Below are 19,081 nucleotides of genomic sequence, written 5' to 3'. Positions count from 1 at the left end.
ATTTCTCACTGTTTGTATTTTCACAGATATCATTTTCACCAATCTGTAAAAACACCACATCGGGAATTGAGTCAAAATGCAGAATCTCCGATCTGAAGACACGCTTGCTTAATGATTATCTCAAACCGCCTTTTCCTCTAAATGATACTTTAAACACTTCAGGGTCCAAATTTAGATTGTCTGTTTCTGTCTGCATACCATAATCTCTTAATCTTCTGATGTAAGAATGTCCAATCACGCACACATTTAAAATACTCATTGTTTACATATTGTACCCCAACCGGAACCAGCACAAATAATCATGCGATATCGCATACAACAAAAAACTAGAAACTGCGTTTCAAAACTTACTGTATCAAAACATTACTCGTGCTATCACTATCAGAGATGAAGACAGAATGACCCTAATCTCACCGGTCAGATACTGACCGCATCAAACCACGTTACCGTATCGCTTAATTTGATTGGCTATTAAATTAAATTTGGGGAGAATTTCACCATTGGATTTTTATCAATTACATGATAGGTCACTGGGAGGTTTTTAGACTAAGAATTTGGGCTAAAAATAGACATGGACAGTGACCACTGCAGGGAAATTACATAATATGGCCAACGACCACTACAAGGCCTGGGAAAGAAATGCAACTTATCTAATCAAACATAAACATGAAAAATACAATAAATAAGCAAATAAAATTATAGCATTCAACACATAAATACAATTATTAACATAATTGTTGTTTTGAACCTCAAATACTAGTGAACTGGTCTTGAGTGAATAAAAGAATTGAAAATCTTAGGCCATTCTTTTTTTTCCATTTTAAATGCTGAATAGGAAATACCAAGTTAAAAATCTTAAGCTGAATGTAATAAACTCATGTGAACAAAATATGACTCAAACCTAGGCGAACTGTGAGCTCTGTATCTTGCTTATATTTCTACGATTGACGCTGAAATTTTGATTGAACATTAGAAATTCTATATGAATTAGAGTATGTTAAATACTTGTACGACCAAAATAAAAGAATGATATTCTGTATATACCTACTCTCTGGGGCCCCCTCTTTATACAATAAATAATGTGAAATCTACATCAATTTTGACAGTTTTTCAGACACGAGTAAATAAAAACGACATCTTTAAAACAGTTTCCATAGTTCTGACACATTTCTGTTGCGGGAATAAAGTAATTATTGCTATTCTTAAGAAAATATCACAGCGGAAAATTATCCTGGTTTGTACGCGAGGTAAATAACAGTCAATTGATTTATAATGGAGAAGACAAATTAAATTGTTGAATTTTTTTAATTTGAGGAATTGAGCACATTGAGGTACAATTTTCTTTTTCACATCTATACATGCAGGATTTTTTAAATAAAAAACAATAACTATTATATTTTTTTTTGAAAATACAATAACTAATAAGTAGTTGATGAAAAAAATGTACCTATATGCTCTCATATATTTCGATCGCTTTACAAATTGTGTGTGTGTGTGTGGGAGGGGGGTGGCAGAACGAAAATATAGGGAATTGGAAGTTAACAACTTAACAGTGTACCGCTACCAAATGTTTAGTTTTATATCGTGCGTGGGATTTTCTTATTCTGGTAAAAATAGTATTTCACGAAGGTACAATGTCAAAGATTACGTGTATGCAAAAATAAATGTAAAATTCGAATACTTTACAATATCTATTTTTTGTTATTCTACCGAGGGACCATATGGCACAATATCTTTTGAACGCCCATTGTTGCTCAGGTGAGCGATGTGGACCCATGGGCCTCTTGTTTTCTAGAACAAAACCCGTTTTAATACATTTTCTTTCATATAGTTAATACATTTTGTTGGTAAATTAAGCACAATATTGAATTAATTTGTTTTAATGGCTTAAAGGTGGCTTAAAGAAGTTTGGACATTAAGGACCTATAAGTTGTCCTTAAAGGTGGCTTAAAGGTGGCTTAAAGATAGTCTTTAAGCTGCCTTTAAGCCATCTTTACGCTTTCTTTAAGCCACCTTTAAGCAACACATATAGCTTAAAGGTGGCTTAAAGATCGTCTTTAAGCTACCTTTAAACACCTTTAAGCTATCTTTAAGGAGGACTTAAAGATGGTCATTCATCTTGTGTATAGAAATATTTTAAAGATATACGGTAAAAATCTTTCACAATCACGTCTTGTTATAAAGGTCCTAAACAGAACACACTGGATGATTTTTGGACAATGATCTGGCAAGAAAATGTCACACAAATTGTGATGTTGACCAACTTAAAAGAAGGAGTAAAGGTCGGTAAATTTGAGACAAACAATTAAATTTGGTTGAAGTATTTCGTGTTTTTGTGATATTTAACGTTTGTAGAAGTATAATCAATTGAATAGTAATTATTTTGCCGAAATCCGCATTTTATGAAAGACTTAACTTGCATGCATGAAATTACAATCAGGTGAAATGTTTTCAATACTGGCCTGGAAAAATGAAAGCAAGACGTCACGGAAATATCGTCATCAAGAATAAGGAGGAAAAACAATACGCCTTTTACGTCATAAGAAAACTATCAGTTTCGCACAAGCAGGTAATATCATACTTCTATAATTGTGCTGTGTTGTAAATGTACAATGCTTTAATAGTAGTCGAGTTTGGATACGTAACAAAGGCTCTAATATTGACAGCTTTCAGCCATACCGCCCCTTTTAATATTTCTCGGGCGTTGACAACCTTGGAACGTTAACGTTGTAGTAAAAAAGCCAATGACGTCGTGGCTATGGAGATTTAATGACATCTCTTAAAATCTAGAACTACCAGACTCCATTGACTACACTAGTAATCGTTCGTCAGCTACTAATTAGAATAAATGGTAATTTACTGCTGGTTGTTTGATTGTTCTTTTTAACCAATCAACGGCTTTATCTGATGCGATAGTTAAACCTTAAACACTGTGCCGGATAATTATGCCAGTGCCAAGGTGGCATTTTTGTACCCGCTTAAGATAAAGTTCCGGAAAAATTCATATATACCAAATGATAGACCATTGTCTAGAGAGTATATAACCACTTTTGTTTTAAGTGTGTTTCACCTGACAGGTGAGATATTTACCTTTAAAAATTAATATCCAATCGGAAATGATAATTTCCATAGGAGTATTGATTCTCCTAGAGGAAATATTGACAATCCTATAGCATTTTTAAAAAGTCTGATACGAATTATATTTCCTATAGGAGAATGTTATTTCATGTAGGAATTTGATTAAGACATGTAGTTTTCCTATAGGATATTAAGTTTTCCTATCGGATTTTATCAAATCCTATCGGAATTGAAATTCCTACAGGAAATTCTTGTATTCCGATTGGAAATTTTAGATTACCTATAGGAATATTGTTTTTCGTATGGGAAAAATTATTTTCCTATAGGAATTTTTTTTGAAAGGTAAATATTTCACCTGACAGGTGAGATACAATGATAACAAAGGTGGTTGTTAACTCTTTATGGTCTATCATATGGCATATTTGAATTTTTCGGGATATGCAGCTTAAACGGGTGAAAAATGCCACTTTGGCACTGGCATAATTATCCGGCACAGTGTTCCTAAGTGTCGACGTCACTAAATTTTGACTCTGACCCACATGGACTAGATACATGTAAGTTTAGGCCAGAAATGTAAAGTCGATCAAAATTATACATGCCCTAATACATATAATGTCAAACGTCTTCCGCTTGCTTCCATTACTGAGATTCAAACGACTACATCAGACCACGAAAGATCTTGTTATGTGCTCTATTATAATCATTCTGCATATTTGTATAAATGTATAATAATTACGTCATGTAGTGTTCCAAAGGGCACAACAGGAATCGAAGAATATACAGGAAAAATCTTCAAATAATAGAGTGTATAAAACGAATTTTATGCTAAATTGTATCAAGCTATCACATACAGTATATTGTTTAAGAAGGAACCAAAAAGACATACATGTATGTTGTTAATAAAAAAGTGAGAGAATAATAAAATTCGTTTTACGCATTTTTTGCAGTGTAATTTTTTTTTATTTCTCCTCCATTATCAGCAAAAAAAATCACGCACTGTTATGCAATATCACTACACCGCGTGGCCTGACCATGGTACCCCGGATCCTCTTTCATTGGTTGTTTTCCATAGTCACGAGATGAGAACAAGGACAAGTAGGAATAACTCACCAATACTGGTACACTGCAGGTAAGATCGTGTATACATGCATAGACCGTTTTCTGTTAAAATACAATCCAATTTTGCAGATTAACATTGTCATGAGTCAGGTAATGTAGAAACTAAATTTTCATCATCAACAAATGAATTGTAGTTAGATGACCGTAAAATAACAAAAAATTGAAACCAAACCTCAGCAAATACAAGGAAAATGGTAAAATCTATTATCAAAAATAAAAGAATATTAGCTTTTAAATTGTCTACTTTAACTGAAAGTGATATGCAATTGCAGCGCAGGAATAGGTCGAACAGGAATGTACATTGCGCTGGATGCTCTGTACAAGGCTGGTAAAGCGTCCGGTAAAATCAATGTAGCGGAGTACGTAAAGATCATGAGGACAAACAGAATGAACATGGTCCAAACATATGTAAGTCTGTCGGAATATTTACTCATTGTGTACAGTGATTACCATAATATATATATACTAAACCAATAAGACCTTCAAAAGACATTTAGTACTTTTTGAATGAATTGAATACAGTTATTCCCGCTTGAAAGAGGCAGGAGATTCTGCATCGTTGTAAGCGTAATTCGTTATATATCCGTCAAGTTTTCAACATGTAATAAAGTCTCGGGGAATGAAAATTACTTTGCAGTAAGCTGCAATTCATTGTAAGTGTGTTCGCTGTAACCGTGTTTTACTGTAAATATATTTGATTCGGAACTTTTGTTATAGGAACAGTATATGACGATATTTCTGGCGTTGAACGAAAAATTCAAAGCTTCTATGGAAACACAAAGTCTTCCTGATTTTACTAAGAAAATGGAAACACTGACCGGGGATCACCCAGCTAACCAAACAGGCGTCAGGAAGGAGTTTCAGGTAAAACGTGAACACAGCTAAATAAAAAAACATGTAAGGATTCCCATGATATTTGCTTAAGTTTAGAGATGAAAAATTTATTCATTTTTTTTCTTGCAGAAACTGATGGAAATTCGACCAGTATACACACGTGCTCATTTCAAGAATTCCAGACAGCATTTAGACAATAAAAGAGGAAACAATGTTTTACCATGTCAGTACAATTTGCCTAGTACTCACAATTATTAACAAACCCAAAAAATGAAATGTTTCATTTGTAAAAACTAATTGAAGTTCTAATCATGCGTCAGAATTTATACCAAATTTCGAATACCTGTCATAAGCAAATAAGTGTCAAAAGCGTCGAAGAACTCTGAATCAAAATAAACACACAGAAAGTGGTAATTTCTGAAATTATAAAAGTACTTGACATAGTTGATATGTGAAATTTAAGTAACTATTGCTATTGAAAATTGATTCACAGTGATTTGATTGGATGTTAATAGGTGTGTTCATTTTAAGAATTCACTATTCATTACCTACGTTCCAGATTAGATTGGTTATACACATTAGCTGAAATTATTTTTGGGAGTTGATTTTAATCAACTCTCCAATGCAGTTACTCTGGCAAACCGAAACTGAAACAGTGTTTGGACCTAGGCACAAATCATCACCGCTGACAAGACTTAGTTCTTGAACATAATCGATAAATTCGATGTTATGTACGCTGAATCATTTTTTTAAAGGAAACTTATTGCGTGGACCCTGAGGTCCACGCAGAAAATATATAAGCGATGTTAAACCGGATGCTATGGGGAAAATTCAGCCTGCGCATGAGCTAGCTTGGTTCCTGTGCGTAATGGGTAGCTCAGGGAACCAGGCTAACACGTTTATCTGAACCGGGATCGGGATTCCGTGCCATATGCACACAAAAGTTCAAAGGCGCTGTAATTGTAAAGTTGTCGGTAAATAGTACAGAAACAAAGTATTCCTTTTCAAGAAATGATTGGCATGTAATATGAACTATCAGTATTATGAAATAAGTTGATGTTATGCCGAAACTACAACATGCATCAAATAGCATAATTTGCAATGTTTTGTTGTTTTCCGAATACACATGTAACTTAAATATATATTTAAGGTAGTCGAGGCTAGAGAACTTCCCGATTAAGTTTTTTAAGCATTTAAGTATGACTGAATAATTATGTCACTATAAAAGTTTGAATCTCAAGAAAAATGCATCAAAATATGAAATTTTTAATTTACACAAAGCTGTCACTGCATAGTTAACAAAGTAGTGCGAATCGTAATGTGTGCGCAAATAGTAGAATTCACCGAATGCCTGATACTATACATGCAAACTTGATTCATAGATAGATCAACATTATTTTAGAAGTATGAATCCTTTAAATTCTGAGATAAAAAGTCAGGGCTATACATACATGTATCCCCGAGTACCCAAAGTCCGTCACCATAAGTCGAAAACATTCCGCGTTTCTCTGCAATTTATTTTTTGCGGTTTTTATCATTTGCAATCTCTAAATATAATCTGAAACGTTATGATTTATAAAATTATTAACAAAAATATTTTCATTATTATTCAATTGAGCCCTCTGAATACGACGTTTATCACACGTGCTATCATAGTTTATGAACCTAACTCCGTCACCTACATGACCTATGATACACCAGGGAATGAAGACACATTAACAATTTAATTTAAACTCAACTTGTATATAGGCCAAGTTAAAATAAGTAAAATCGGTGTATACAATTTAAATTGTATTTAATTTCATCAAAGTGAAATGATCGCCAGAATTAAAAAATGGGTCCTTGTAACAACAATCACAATGACCTTTTCAGAATGTATGGAAGCCGTTTGATTTCCGTCCTTATTACATATTTCAAAAATATCATATCAATAATGAATATATTGATGATAACATTATTTATTAATTACATTTTTAATAAATTTTGCATATTCTAAATACCGACATACCGTATATATCTGTAACCCTGTATAAGGCAAAAATTACGGCATGAGCGATTTGACGTTATCATCATGTGTAGTGCATGAATGCTATTGCGGACTGAAAAAAATGTATTAATAACCTTAATAAAAAATAAATTACATGTGAAATGTTTCATCTTGACCTCACTTAAAATGACTGAACACCGTAAATCATCGAATGGGCCCGCATGTCAGAAATATATATCGTTGTTTTAGTGCACCCATGGAAAAGTGTTAGCTGATTTCGCGCAATTATCGTTGCATTAAATGAACAAGGTGTAATTTTGTTATGTTTGAACACATTCTTAAATTTAACCGTTGTAAATTGTTGACATTTGATTGAAGTTTTTTGACATTCAAAAAATGACATCATAACCGCACTTGATTTTAAATGGCGAGGAGTTTCCCGAAAGTGACGGAGTTGGGGTAGTGACGGAGTTAGGGGGCTATGCGATATACGTAATACAACGTACAAATTTAGTGGTTAAAAGCAGAGGGCTAGAGTCGGTGGAATCTCTGATAATCTTAAGGCTTTCACGTTTTCGTTGGAAACACATGCAAATGGTCCACGTATTGTAGTCCTTTTTTAAAGGACAGCAACTTGTTTATAAATACCTTGGAAATAGTCAGATTTTAAATAGTACGAACAATTTTGAAGTTTTTTGCTGTCTGCCTACGCCAGAGTTCAATATAGTCTCGTTCAACCATCGGCTGTCTCCCTACATCTCCGACAAGCAGAGAGTCAGTCTATATTTAGAGGTCGCATCATCAATCTATCACGTGACCTGGTATCTCTTACTTGTCGGAGATTAACGGAGACAGCCGAGCATCTGATTGAACGAGACTAGAGTTCATTATTGGTTGAATCCATACAATATTTGAAATATTTTGAATACCGATACATAATTTGATGAAATCAATTCGATTTTTAGATATTACACAACATGATTCATAAGAGGTTTTTCTCGAAATTCTTGTCGGAAAAGTCCGAGAATTCATATTATAAAAATTTGCGTAATTCAAATACAGATTATATACTACTTGCCAAGCAAAATAACCTATCGTTGATTTTAATATAAATAATAATCGATAAAATTAACTCCCGTCAATACTTCAGTACTTCGATTACATTTTATTATGAAAATTAGTCAATTACATAATTCTTCTTCTTTCCAGTGGACAAATACATGTTATATCTGACATCATCTGTTGGTAAACGAGGCAACGTCATCAATGCGATTCACGTATCAGTGAGTACATTTTAATTCCACAATAAAAATGTTGCCCATACTTGTACAGGTACAGAAATACAAAGTCCGCCATTACGCGCCTTTCTTAAATTATTTCTAAAAAAAAAATGAATGGTCGAATTACTTAATGATTTTAGAGGGGAGAGCGCGCTAGTATATATTTGATCCGCTTGTTTATTTATTTAATGGTTGATTCATTAAATTTGAATTGTTAAATCCAGTTTAAAGTATATACCATGATACATAACGAAAGCTAGTTTTCTTGAAAATTATATCAGAAAAAAGAGTTGTTATGAATTTATTTAAATGTAATGACTTTGATTTTTTTTTTAGTCTTAACAGAAAGATAGAGCGTTTATAGTGACTCATTACCCGACACCAGAGGACGCTGTGGACTTCCTGCGCCTTCTCAATGATCATGAATCTGACACAGTCGTCTGTATGAACCCATTACATGAAATAGAGTCGGTGGGTTTATCATAATTTTAAAGCAATATGAGCTGTATTTTTTAGAATTCTATTTTGCTGTAAAAACTTGTTAGTATGCTAAGTCTGCATGTAATTTAACTTTTATGATAAATAAGGTTGGGAAAAATCATCAATTTTTGTCAGAGGAAATATATCTCTTCTAAGGAACATATATACCTTATCAATTTTTGTACAGGACGACAATTATTCAATTTCGCTCCAATTAATGCTCCTTAACGGCCCTTTTCACAAACATTATGCGAAAAGAAATTTAAAAACCATGATATTTTTGTCATTTCAGTAGAAAAAAACATTTTCGGTGAAAAAAAATTCATCATGAAAATGGCAGCTCATATTTCTTTAAATTCATATCAATTTGTACATGGGTATGAATAAACATTTCAAAACTTCTGATATTTGGCTTCAGTAATCAATGCTATTTAGTTAACGTCAAAAAGACAAATAGCATTTTGATTTTACTTATGTTTAGAAATATGGCAGTACATCATCAACGACATATTTGGGTACTTAGTCCACAAGATGACTTCAAATGATTCTGAATCAAAATCAATGAAACACAACAACAGGAGATAGAAGACGTAGCCATAATGCATGTGATTAATAACTATAAAGTAGTCGTTAAATAAAGAATTGATCGCAGCATTTGTATGCATCAAATATATAGCTATATAGATTAAAATGATCATGATGCAATAGGACAATAATGACAATATAAGAAGAAATCACAGATCGGCTTTTTACAAATATAACACGTATTGCGGAAGTACAAGTTTTCACTCCTTTTTAGTCTAAGACATGGTTACCAGAAATAGCGTCTTCCAGGGACGTGCCGCCATTTGTTGTACAGCATGAATCTGAGAGTGACACCGAGGTCAAGGTCAATACAGTCAACATCATTCACGGGGAGGTAATAGTAACTTGTATCTGTCTATTCTCTAATTCACAAATATTCAAATACTTACCTCACTTAATCATAAGAAAACAACTCATATCCAAGAATTTTAATTTTTTTAGAAGACACCTCATTCAGTAGTAGTTGTAGAACCCAAGGGACAACTGAAATCAACCGGAACTCATCCAGACACATCGTTTCTCCGAAGCATAGTATCATATACTCGAAACCTTTCAACAGAAAACCCCATTACTATAGTCAGCAAGTAAGTGATGCCGTCTAAGTATTGGTTGTTGTACAAAAATTAAGACAGATAGATAGATAGATAGATAGATAGATAGATAGATAGATAGATAGATAGATAGATAGATAGATAGACAGACAGACAGACCAACTTTTATTTACGACGACTTTATTTCGTGATTTATTTTCGATAAACTTGTTCGCGACGACAAATGTTCTCGACCAAGCCTTTTCCAGAACAGTCTTGTTATAACCATACGACAACGAAAGGTTGGGTTACAGTAAAGTAAAACAGTAATTTTATTCAAAACAGAAGCTTTTGAGATGTTTTATAACAGAGTTTTAGCTTGCCTTATCGTCGTTCTTTTATTTTTGTATGTAATTTTCCCACTGTCAAATCACTGATAATGATAACAGTTAAATCAACTTGACTGAATATAAATAATAGTAATACGCACCTTTTTTAATTTATTTTTTTAAAACACTTTCAAACGCATCATCTAGCAGTGTCAGTTCATAACATACAAAGATAATTGTGTTATGCACGTGTTCTGTAATGTACTCTTTTTTTATACCAGTATGAACCACTTAGTAAAAACATTCTTTTGTTCGGATAAAAGCATTTTGATATGTGCAAGTAACTACATTTTTCTATCATAATTATTTTACAAACGTTGCTTTTCATTTGCAATAAGTAATGAGTTTTTTTCCCTTATAATAGAGATGGTGCATCACTATGCGGAGTATTCTGTGCTGTGTTTAACTCCATACAACAAATCACCATGGACAACAACATTGACGTGTTTACAACAGTCAGACAACTACAGACAAGGAGACCAGAATTCTGCTCCACACAGGTATTGTATTGTTTCGGTGTTTGAATATATTTAGGTTTTATTTTCACTCGATGATATTTCATAAATAAATAAAAAAAACTAGATGCTGTCATTAGACAGTAATACCCGCACCATGTGTTTGCCCCTAAATAACACTGTTTTGTACCAGTTTAATTAAAAATGAAGGCTATATGCAAGCTCCGGTAATACAATTAAAATTTATAATTTTCATAATTGAAGGATGAGATCCCTTCCCATATGATAATACACATCGTGACATAAGCAGCACTTTATGTGCAATTTGGGGTAGAACTGTTTGCAGTGAATTTTCAGTTAATCAATAATCTTATCATCTTATGTCATAGAAAGTATAATGGTCTATATAATTATTACAAACAAAATTAAAAATTAAATTATGCCCCCTCCCCGAAGCGGTTGCCGGTTTTAGATTTGCTTCTGTGTGCCTACATGAACATCATGTGCACAGATTTAGAGAAGACCCCCCTCCCCATGAAAATTCATTGATATCAATTGTAAAATTACCAAAAATACACCTTGGACCCCAATGCTCCTACAGACATGTGAACGCTCAAACCCATTGCGCAACATTATTTGGGGGGTAAATATTTAATCAATATTTAATATACTTTATTGTTTATCTCAATAGAAAGTATACATGTACATCACAATATGCAGGTGTCCTGCACCACCTTAAAGCTGTTATTTACCTAATAAAATAGTGCAAGTGGATTTGAAGAATAGGTCATAAAAATACATGCATGTTACAAATGAATGATCTTTGTCTGAAGTTACGTACACAACACAGGTCTGCATGTCTCATTAGCGGGTACTAGTTTTACCCAGCTCTTCGATTAGATGGGTTCACGTGTATATATACAGGGGTGTTGCTAAAACGCGAAACGGAAAACGGAATGGAAAGCGGAACGGAAGGGAAAACGGAAAATCTTATCTAATGTTATTTACCTCGTAGATTTGTTAATCATGCTAAAACGATATACTTTATGTACCTTTTTATTTATTTTTTGAAAGATTAGCAATATTAGATTATTTATTCAAGAATATTTATTTCCTCAAAATTAACAGTACATGCATTGACCACTATTTTCTGTCCCAAAATATCCTCGATTCACACTTTTGCTGCTGTATATTTATATATACCTCAGGGTTCAAGCAATTCTCTTTTAGAAATTCTCATTATTCTTTCATTAAAACGCCCTCTCTAGCTTATCAGCTGGTATAAATACACGGCTGAAAATTAAGAAGTCTACGGGGTTTTGCATTTCAACAGACCCGGATGATAGTGTTGAAAAATTGTGCAAGGTCTTCTGAGTGACTTCCAAATGGAGAAAAGATGTCAACATTTTCCTTTATAAATCGTCCAAATGTGCTGCATGAATATTTTGGGATCGACAGACTATAGTCCCAATATATAATCGGAAAATCAAACCAGGTAACGTCTAGAGCTCTCTATTCGGATCATATGTATATAGCTGCTGGAATAAACAACTGCTTAGTAATGCAAACGTAAACAAAATTGCATTGCTAAAAATACTAGTTTCACAAATTACTAGTTTCACAAATTACCGGGTATTTTAATGTTTACTGTATTTTAATTTTTAATGTCGTCAGTCCTACGGTTTTTTTCTTCCATCTCAATGATACTGTATCGTCTGTATGATAAAAGATCGTCTAGATTCTAGAACACCGAAAATTCAATTTTGATGTAAGTATATATACAATGTCATGTACATCATATTTGAAATATAAAAATACTCAAAACAAGCATAAAACGCTTTCACTAACTGCGTACGTTACGCTGATATGCCAGCAATACCATATAAGAAAAATAAGTAAAAAGTTATAGCTAATTTGCTCGTTTAATCATGTTAATGTTTCACAATTCGTATACATTTGATTTTTCCGTTTCCGTACTCAACTAAAGCCAAATGAATACAATGCTATAATTGATAGACATTCATATGAATATTAATAAGATAACAACATGTTGATAATCATTCATTAGATATAAATAAAAGATACAAAGTAAATCGTTTCTGGCCAGTCTATACCCCTTTTTAAGCGATAAACGTGATGATATTTTCCATTTCGTTCTGCTTTCCGTTCCGTTTTCCGTTCCGCGTTTTAACAACACCCATACATACAAGGGTTGTCCAAAAAGTTCGTGGACACATGTGATTTCATTCTAAATAACGAGGCTATATTTAGAAAAGTATTAAAATATTTTAATATAGGCTATAATTATGCATGTGTATAAAATTTGTCTGTGTTTTCCGTATGCAGAAAAGGATTATTTAAGATCAGCTAAAGGAATTCATTATTGTGTTTTAATTGGATTATCATTATGATGTTAGGTAAGCATAATACATGTAGTAGCAGTAGCACAATATAATGAGATGCCAGCATACATATATTTAAGTTCTACTTTCACTTTCTAAATGTGATCTCCCTTTGACAGCATACTGTATCATCATCGTTTAATATTTAAATAAGCTTATCATCGTTACCTATCCTATCGCATTTGTAAAGATTCTGTCATTTTAGTTGCAATTTAAATTATTTTTTTTCATTTGTCAGACTGCATGCACTATTGAGTTGACCCCATATTGACCCTGTATAAACAATTTCTTATTAAATTTGTTGTATTACATGTAAGAAGGTGTAGACACTTATCATTTTTATATGAGTTATAATAGGAAGGAAGGAGTATTTCTTTCTTAATGTATTATAATGCATCAAATACAATGTAGGTCATGACCTTATGGGACTGTTCTGACCCCACGAAACAGGAAAATAAAAATGTCTTCTAATGTCATTATGATGCAGCAAATGGTGTAAAGTACATTAATGACCCCCAGGTGTTGTCTTTAACCCCCCCCGCCTCTATGAAATAGGAAATGATATGATACACTGTAAACTTCTGAGATCTGAGATCCTGATCCCTAAACCATATAATTTATTTCTGCTCTTTGTGTCATTGTGCGTAAAATTTTATGTAGATTATGCCCCCTTGGAGACACCCTGACATTTTAGAACTAGAAATAATAATGTATTTTATCTTATCCATATGATCCATGTGGGTAAATACTAGCCTAATGATGTCACTGCTTTGTTTAGGAGACTTTACAATTGCCCCAAATAGGCGAATACACATGGAAGTGATGCATATAACATTTTGTTTATAAATCTTAAAAATTGAATTAAGCAATTTCCAAAATGTTAATGTGAATCACGAGAGAAAAAGCAATCAAGAAATGATTTAAAATTTGCTACTGTACACATGTAAGAATGTATTAAGAAGACTGAATCTTTATAACCAGGTTAGATGGGGGGGGGGGGGGGGTGAATGTGGAGTATAAACATTTATAATTTGAATCATTTATTGTTATTTATTTTAACTTGTCAATGAATACTACTTATTGATCTCAAGGTAGAAATATGAACTCTGATCACATCTCAATAGATCATTTGTCAATTATGCCAGGTGTAATATAATTATTTTTAAGAATAACATTTTTTACCAGTTTATAAAAGTTTTTAGACACCCAAATTATATTTTGATTTTAATAGATCATTCGACAAGGGGTGGGGGGGGGGGAGAACAGTTTATATTTGAGTTTGTTTGGGAGTGGGGGTTCCAAGTCATATATTTGACAATTTCTTAATGTAATTTTAAATAAGACTAAGCCATACTACAGTCATGAACATGAATAGTATAGAACAAAACACAAACTAATACATGTACATGTATATATACATATTAGGAAGTATTACAAAACAGATGATTGATCTATATTTGGGTTCTTAAATTGAATCATATAGCATGTACATATTATATTATTGTTTCTTTGTTCAAGGCATTTAAGATGGTATGTAGGTCATGATCCCAAGTGCTCTTCCTGAAATTATTAAATATCATAAAAACCATTGAGATCCCCACCTTAATCCAAAGATATTATTCCTCCTTAGGTCATGCAGGCGCATCAGATCATTATGGCATGTAAGTCATGACCCTAAGGGGTCATCCTGACCCCCTTAGAATCAGAAATTGTCAATTATCTTTAAATTATTGATGTTTGATGATCCTATATCTCTATTTAATCTTTATTATAAAGTCTCACGAATGAAATTTGGAGACTTATTGTTTTTGTACGGTTCTTAATACGGTACATGTATTATTATTCTTCATCTTCTTTTTCTTCTTTCCTGCTCTGAACTTGTGTCTCAGAGATGGCTGAACAGAATTGTACAAAACTCTAGGATATGATAGGCCTGCATATCTAGTTGTGCACCCTGGTTTGATTTTTCTCATTTTGGGTTAGACAACCACTTTTCGGGGGAGGGGGGGGAGTGGGTGTCAAAAGGGTGTGGGGTCTAACATTGAACCTTGTAGGAAGAATCGTAGACTCTATTGTAAATGGTAACTTGAAAACGGACAAAGATAATAATATAGGGTTTTCATAATCATATATTGACTGTTACTGGCAATATATAGGGTTTATTGGATCTGACCCCTGGGGTCATCCCCACCCCCCAGGAATTTGAAATTACCATAAATCTCAGAAACTGTTATAATCATGACCCCTTAACCATATATATTCATGTTTCTGATGTCAAGGGGCATCAAATGTAATGTAGGTCATGGGCCCTGTGGGTGGTCCTGACCCCCTCAAACAGCAAGTCCCTTAATATCTTCAAAACAGTTGAGATCCCCACCCTTAAACCATATATATTCTTGTTCCTTGTGTCAAGGGGCATCAAACGGTATGTAGGTCATGGGCCCCGGGGGTGGTCATGACCCCCCTTGAACAGGAAGTGCACGAATATCTCGAAAACGGTTGAGATCCCCACCCCTAAACCAAATTCTTGATCCTTAAAGGGCATCAAAAGGTATGTACCGGTAGGTAATGGGCATCAGGGTTAAATTTAATTTTTCAAAACCGTAATGCACATCTATGGAACCGTTCCTATCATATCCCAAGATATCATGTGTCTATCCATTAAATCATAAAAGGAGTTCTAGGATCTATGTTTTTTTGAAGTGATAAACGTCAATTTTCTGCTACTTTTTGACTCCCTGGATGAAATTTAAATTTTGAAAACCTTACTGCACATCTATAGAACAGTCCCTATCATATCCCAAGATATGATTGTCTATCCATTAAATCATAAGAGGAGCTCTTGGATCAATGTTTGTTTTTTTTAGTGATAAACGTCAATTTTCTGCTACTATTTGACTCCCTGGATGAAATTTAAATTTTTAAAACCTTATTGCACATCTATAGGACAGCCCCAATTATATCCCAAGAGATGACGTAGCTACTCTAAAAGTTGTAAGAGGAGTTCTGGGAACCATATTTTTTTTGCCAAAAAACGTCATTTTTTGTTGCCCACTGATCCCCTTAAATAAAAAAAAAAATTCTGGAACCTGATCACGCCTCAATATGACACCCCCAATCATATTCTAGAAGATCATTTGGCTACTGCCAAAAAAAAATGACGTTTTTTAAACCAGTTTTTTTGTAAAAAAAAAAAAAAAACGTCATTTTTTAGCCATTAAATGACCCCCAGGACAAAATTGAAAATTCCGAAACCTTATTGCGCATCTATAGGATACCCTAAAACATATTCCAAAAGATGATTTGTCTACTGTTGAAAATGTAGGAGGAGTTCGAGGAAGAAGGTTTTTTGTGAAAAAACGTCATTTTTTACCAATTATTTGACCCCCAGGACTAACAGAGAATTTTTGAAACCTTTTTACAAAACAACATGATGCCCTAAATCAAACACCAAGAGTTCAGTTTGCTGGTTTATAAGAGCAGTTTGAGAAAGTAAAACGTGACAGACAGACGGACGGACGGACGGACAGACAGACGGACGGACGGACGGACGGAACAGGGTAACAACAATATACCCGAACTTTCTTTAGAAAGTGTGGGTATAATAATTCATCCATGTGATGACGCTTTAAGAGATATACGAACGCAATATAAATGAAAAAATATCAAACCAAAACATGTCTGTGTGGTCGTTTGTTTGTATATTCTATCTTTAGTTTTATATTTTCTTATTCCCATTGACAGGAGGAGTATTCCTTGGTGTATAAGACGTTGCGTGATTACGTAGAAAAAGCATCAGAGACTGTGTACAGCAATCAAAAGGATGTGTACAGCAATAAGTAGAACATTGAAACAACATCAGAGACTGTGTACAGAAATGTGTGTTTATTATGTATTTGTTTTTAAGAGAGAAATAATCACATCTAGACATAAATTGAGAAAAATTGCAATAAATTACGGGTTTCTGGTGAAAACCTTGTTTTTCTGACCACGCGTTCCAAAGGTTGATACTTTGTTAGCTGTATCTATTAGTCTATATATGAACCGAATAGAAATGTTAAATCTTTACTTCAAAATATTAAAAACTGCAATATGACAATATTCTTTAAAGTTAAAAAGATGTTCTCTCATCAACAAATAAATCGCGATGTGTCGGATACCACTGTCGTCTATTCTTTGATTGATTTTTAAAAGTTCATAACATGCACGTACGTATTGCTGAATTATATATAATTCTAAAAAAACTAAAAAACAAATCGCATTTCTAGGCTTTTTATGGAAGAAGAGTATAGGAGATGATCCTATTATGCAGGATACTTATAATTAATAATACTCTTTAAAAATAGAGCTAAATAGCTATATGTAGTTCTTAAAAACAGAAAGATTAGACTCAAGTTTTAATATTAATTTAAGATTTTACTTTTTTTTACGCCAAAAAGAACATTTCTTGTAAAAATATTTTTTAAAGCCGACTTTTTGAATACGAACACCGACATATCACAGCTATGGATCCACCGCAATTCCCTATAAATGTACTTGCCAGGCACGTACTTGTAGCATCAAGGGGGGGGGGGGGGGGGGGGCGGGGGGCCTGCCCCCCCCCCACCTCCACTTTTCTGCGCAGCAAAGTTCTTTCTTAAATTTACATACAAAAATTTGAATGAAAATGGAGTTCCCCCCCCCCCCCCCCACACACACACACACTTTTATGGGACCATGTATAAAAAATGAATTGAAAATTAGGATATAAAAAATGAAATTGATTGAAGTTAAAGCCTAGGGTACGTTAAAAATGAATGAACATTAAATTTCGTGGATCAATTGCAATCCCTAAAATATGACATTACTACGGAGGCGTATTAGGGCCACATATGAACTTGACATATTTTTATTTTCCACACTTTAATCTTTAAAATTCACACTTTAATCTATAAATTTCACACTTTAATCTGTAAATATAACACTTTAATCTGTAAAATTTTACACATTTAAGTGTAAATTTTACAGGTTTAAGTGTAAATTTGACACTTTAAAATGCAAAGGACTATATATGGTACATGTATGGGCCAAAAATGGCTCCCTAAAATGAATCGAATATCATCATTTTACTGTTATTCTTTGTTTTCTTTGTACAGATATATGTGATGTTTTTACGTAATGTTCATTTTGATTCAAGTGCCCACAATTTAGAAATATGGCATTGAAAGACAACCTTTTCCCGCCATTATTGCATTTTTAGCATAAAACAGCTTGTTTTAAAATTCAAGCAGTTTTTCTTTTAGAAAACATAGAGCGCATGAGAAAATTGCCAAGATTTCATTATTTTTCCGAATCATGCCAATTACTGAAAGACCTGAATCTTTTAACAATTATTTTAAAGGAAGAATATATGAATACGTACAAGAAAATTCTGACCCAGAAAATGAAAATTTATACATTTGAAAAAAATTCAACTCTACATTCTCATGCTAATTTACACTCTATAAAATTTCTAATAATAGAAACCAAGCAAATGAATGCACACGATGTGAAATGAAGGTCGATTAAAATATACATCATTAAATATAATATTGTATATTTCAATTGTTAAAATAAATTATAGCAGAAATACAATGTCAATTAATTGTCAGTACGATCTGTTTAACAAGTCATTAACCTAATATTACTGTATTCTACGACATCTTATAGATAATATTGAAAGAGTACATTAAACGTTTTTGAAATTTATTCTTAATCTTAAATCAAGTACTCCATAATTGTATGGTGTATGGCGAAACTGGAAAGCATGCATATACTGGGAGAAAGTTTTCAATTAATTGTCAGCTCACGATTGCAAACCCAATAATGTAATCTTTTGTTATCTTTATAGATGTTACATGTATAAATTTAAATTTTACATTTGTGGATAAAATATGTACACGACATACTCATGGAAAACAAAA

At 33.1% G+C, this 19,081-nt stretch overlaps 1 pseudogene; it reads left to right on the top strand.

The window, feature by feature from the left end:
- LOC128192180 (receptor-type tyrosine-protein phosphatase T-like) overlaps positions 1 to 17,216 on the top strand; it is a 44,169-nt pseudogene extending 26,953 nt beyond the window's left edge.
- Positions 17,217 to 19,081: the final 1,865 nt, after the last annotated feature.

This window comes from Crassostrea angulata, chromosome 7 (genome assembly GCF_025612915.1).
Source record: "Crassostrea angulata isolate pt1a10 chromosome 7, ASM2561291v2, whole genome shotgun sequence".
NCBI classification, from domain to species: Eukaryota; Metazoa; Mollusca; class Bivalvia; order Ostreida; family Ostreidae; genus Magallana; species Magallana angulata.
Note: the sequence above shows the minus strand (reverse complement) of the source record. Positions and strands in the feature narration are given on the sequence as shown.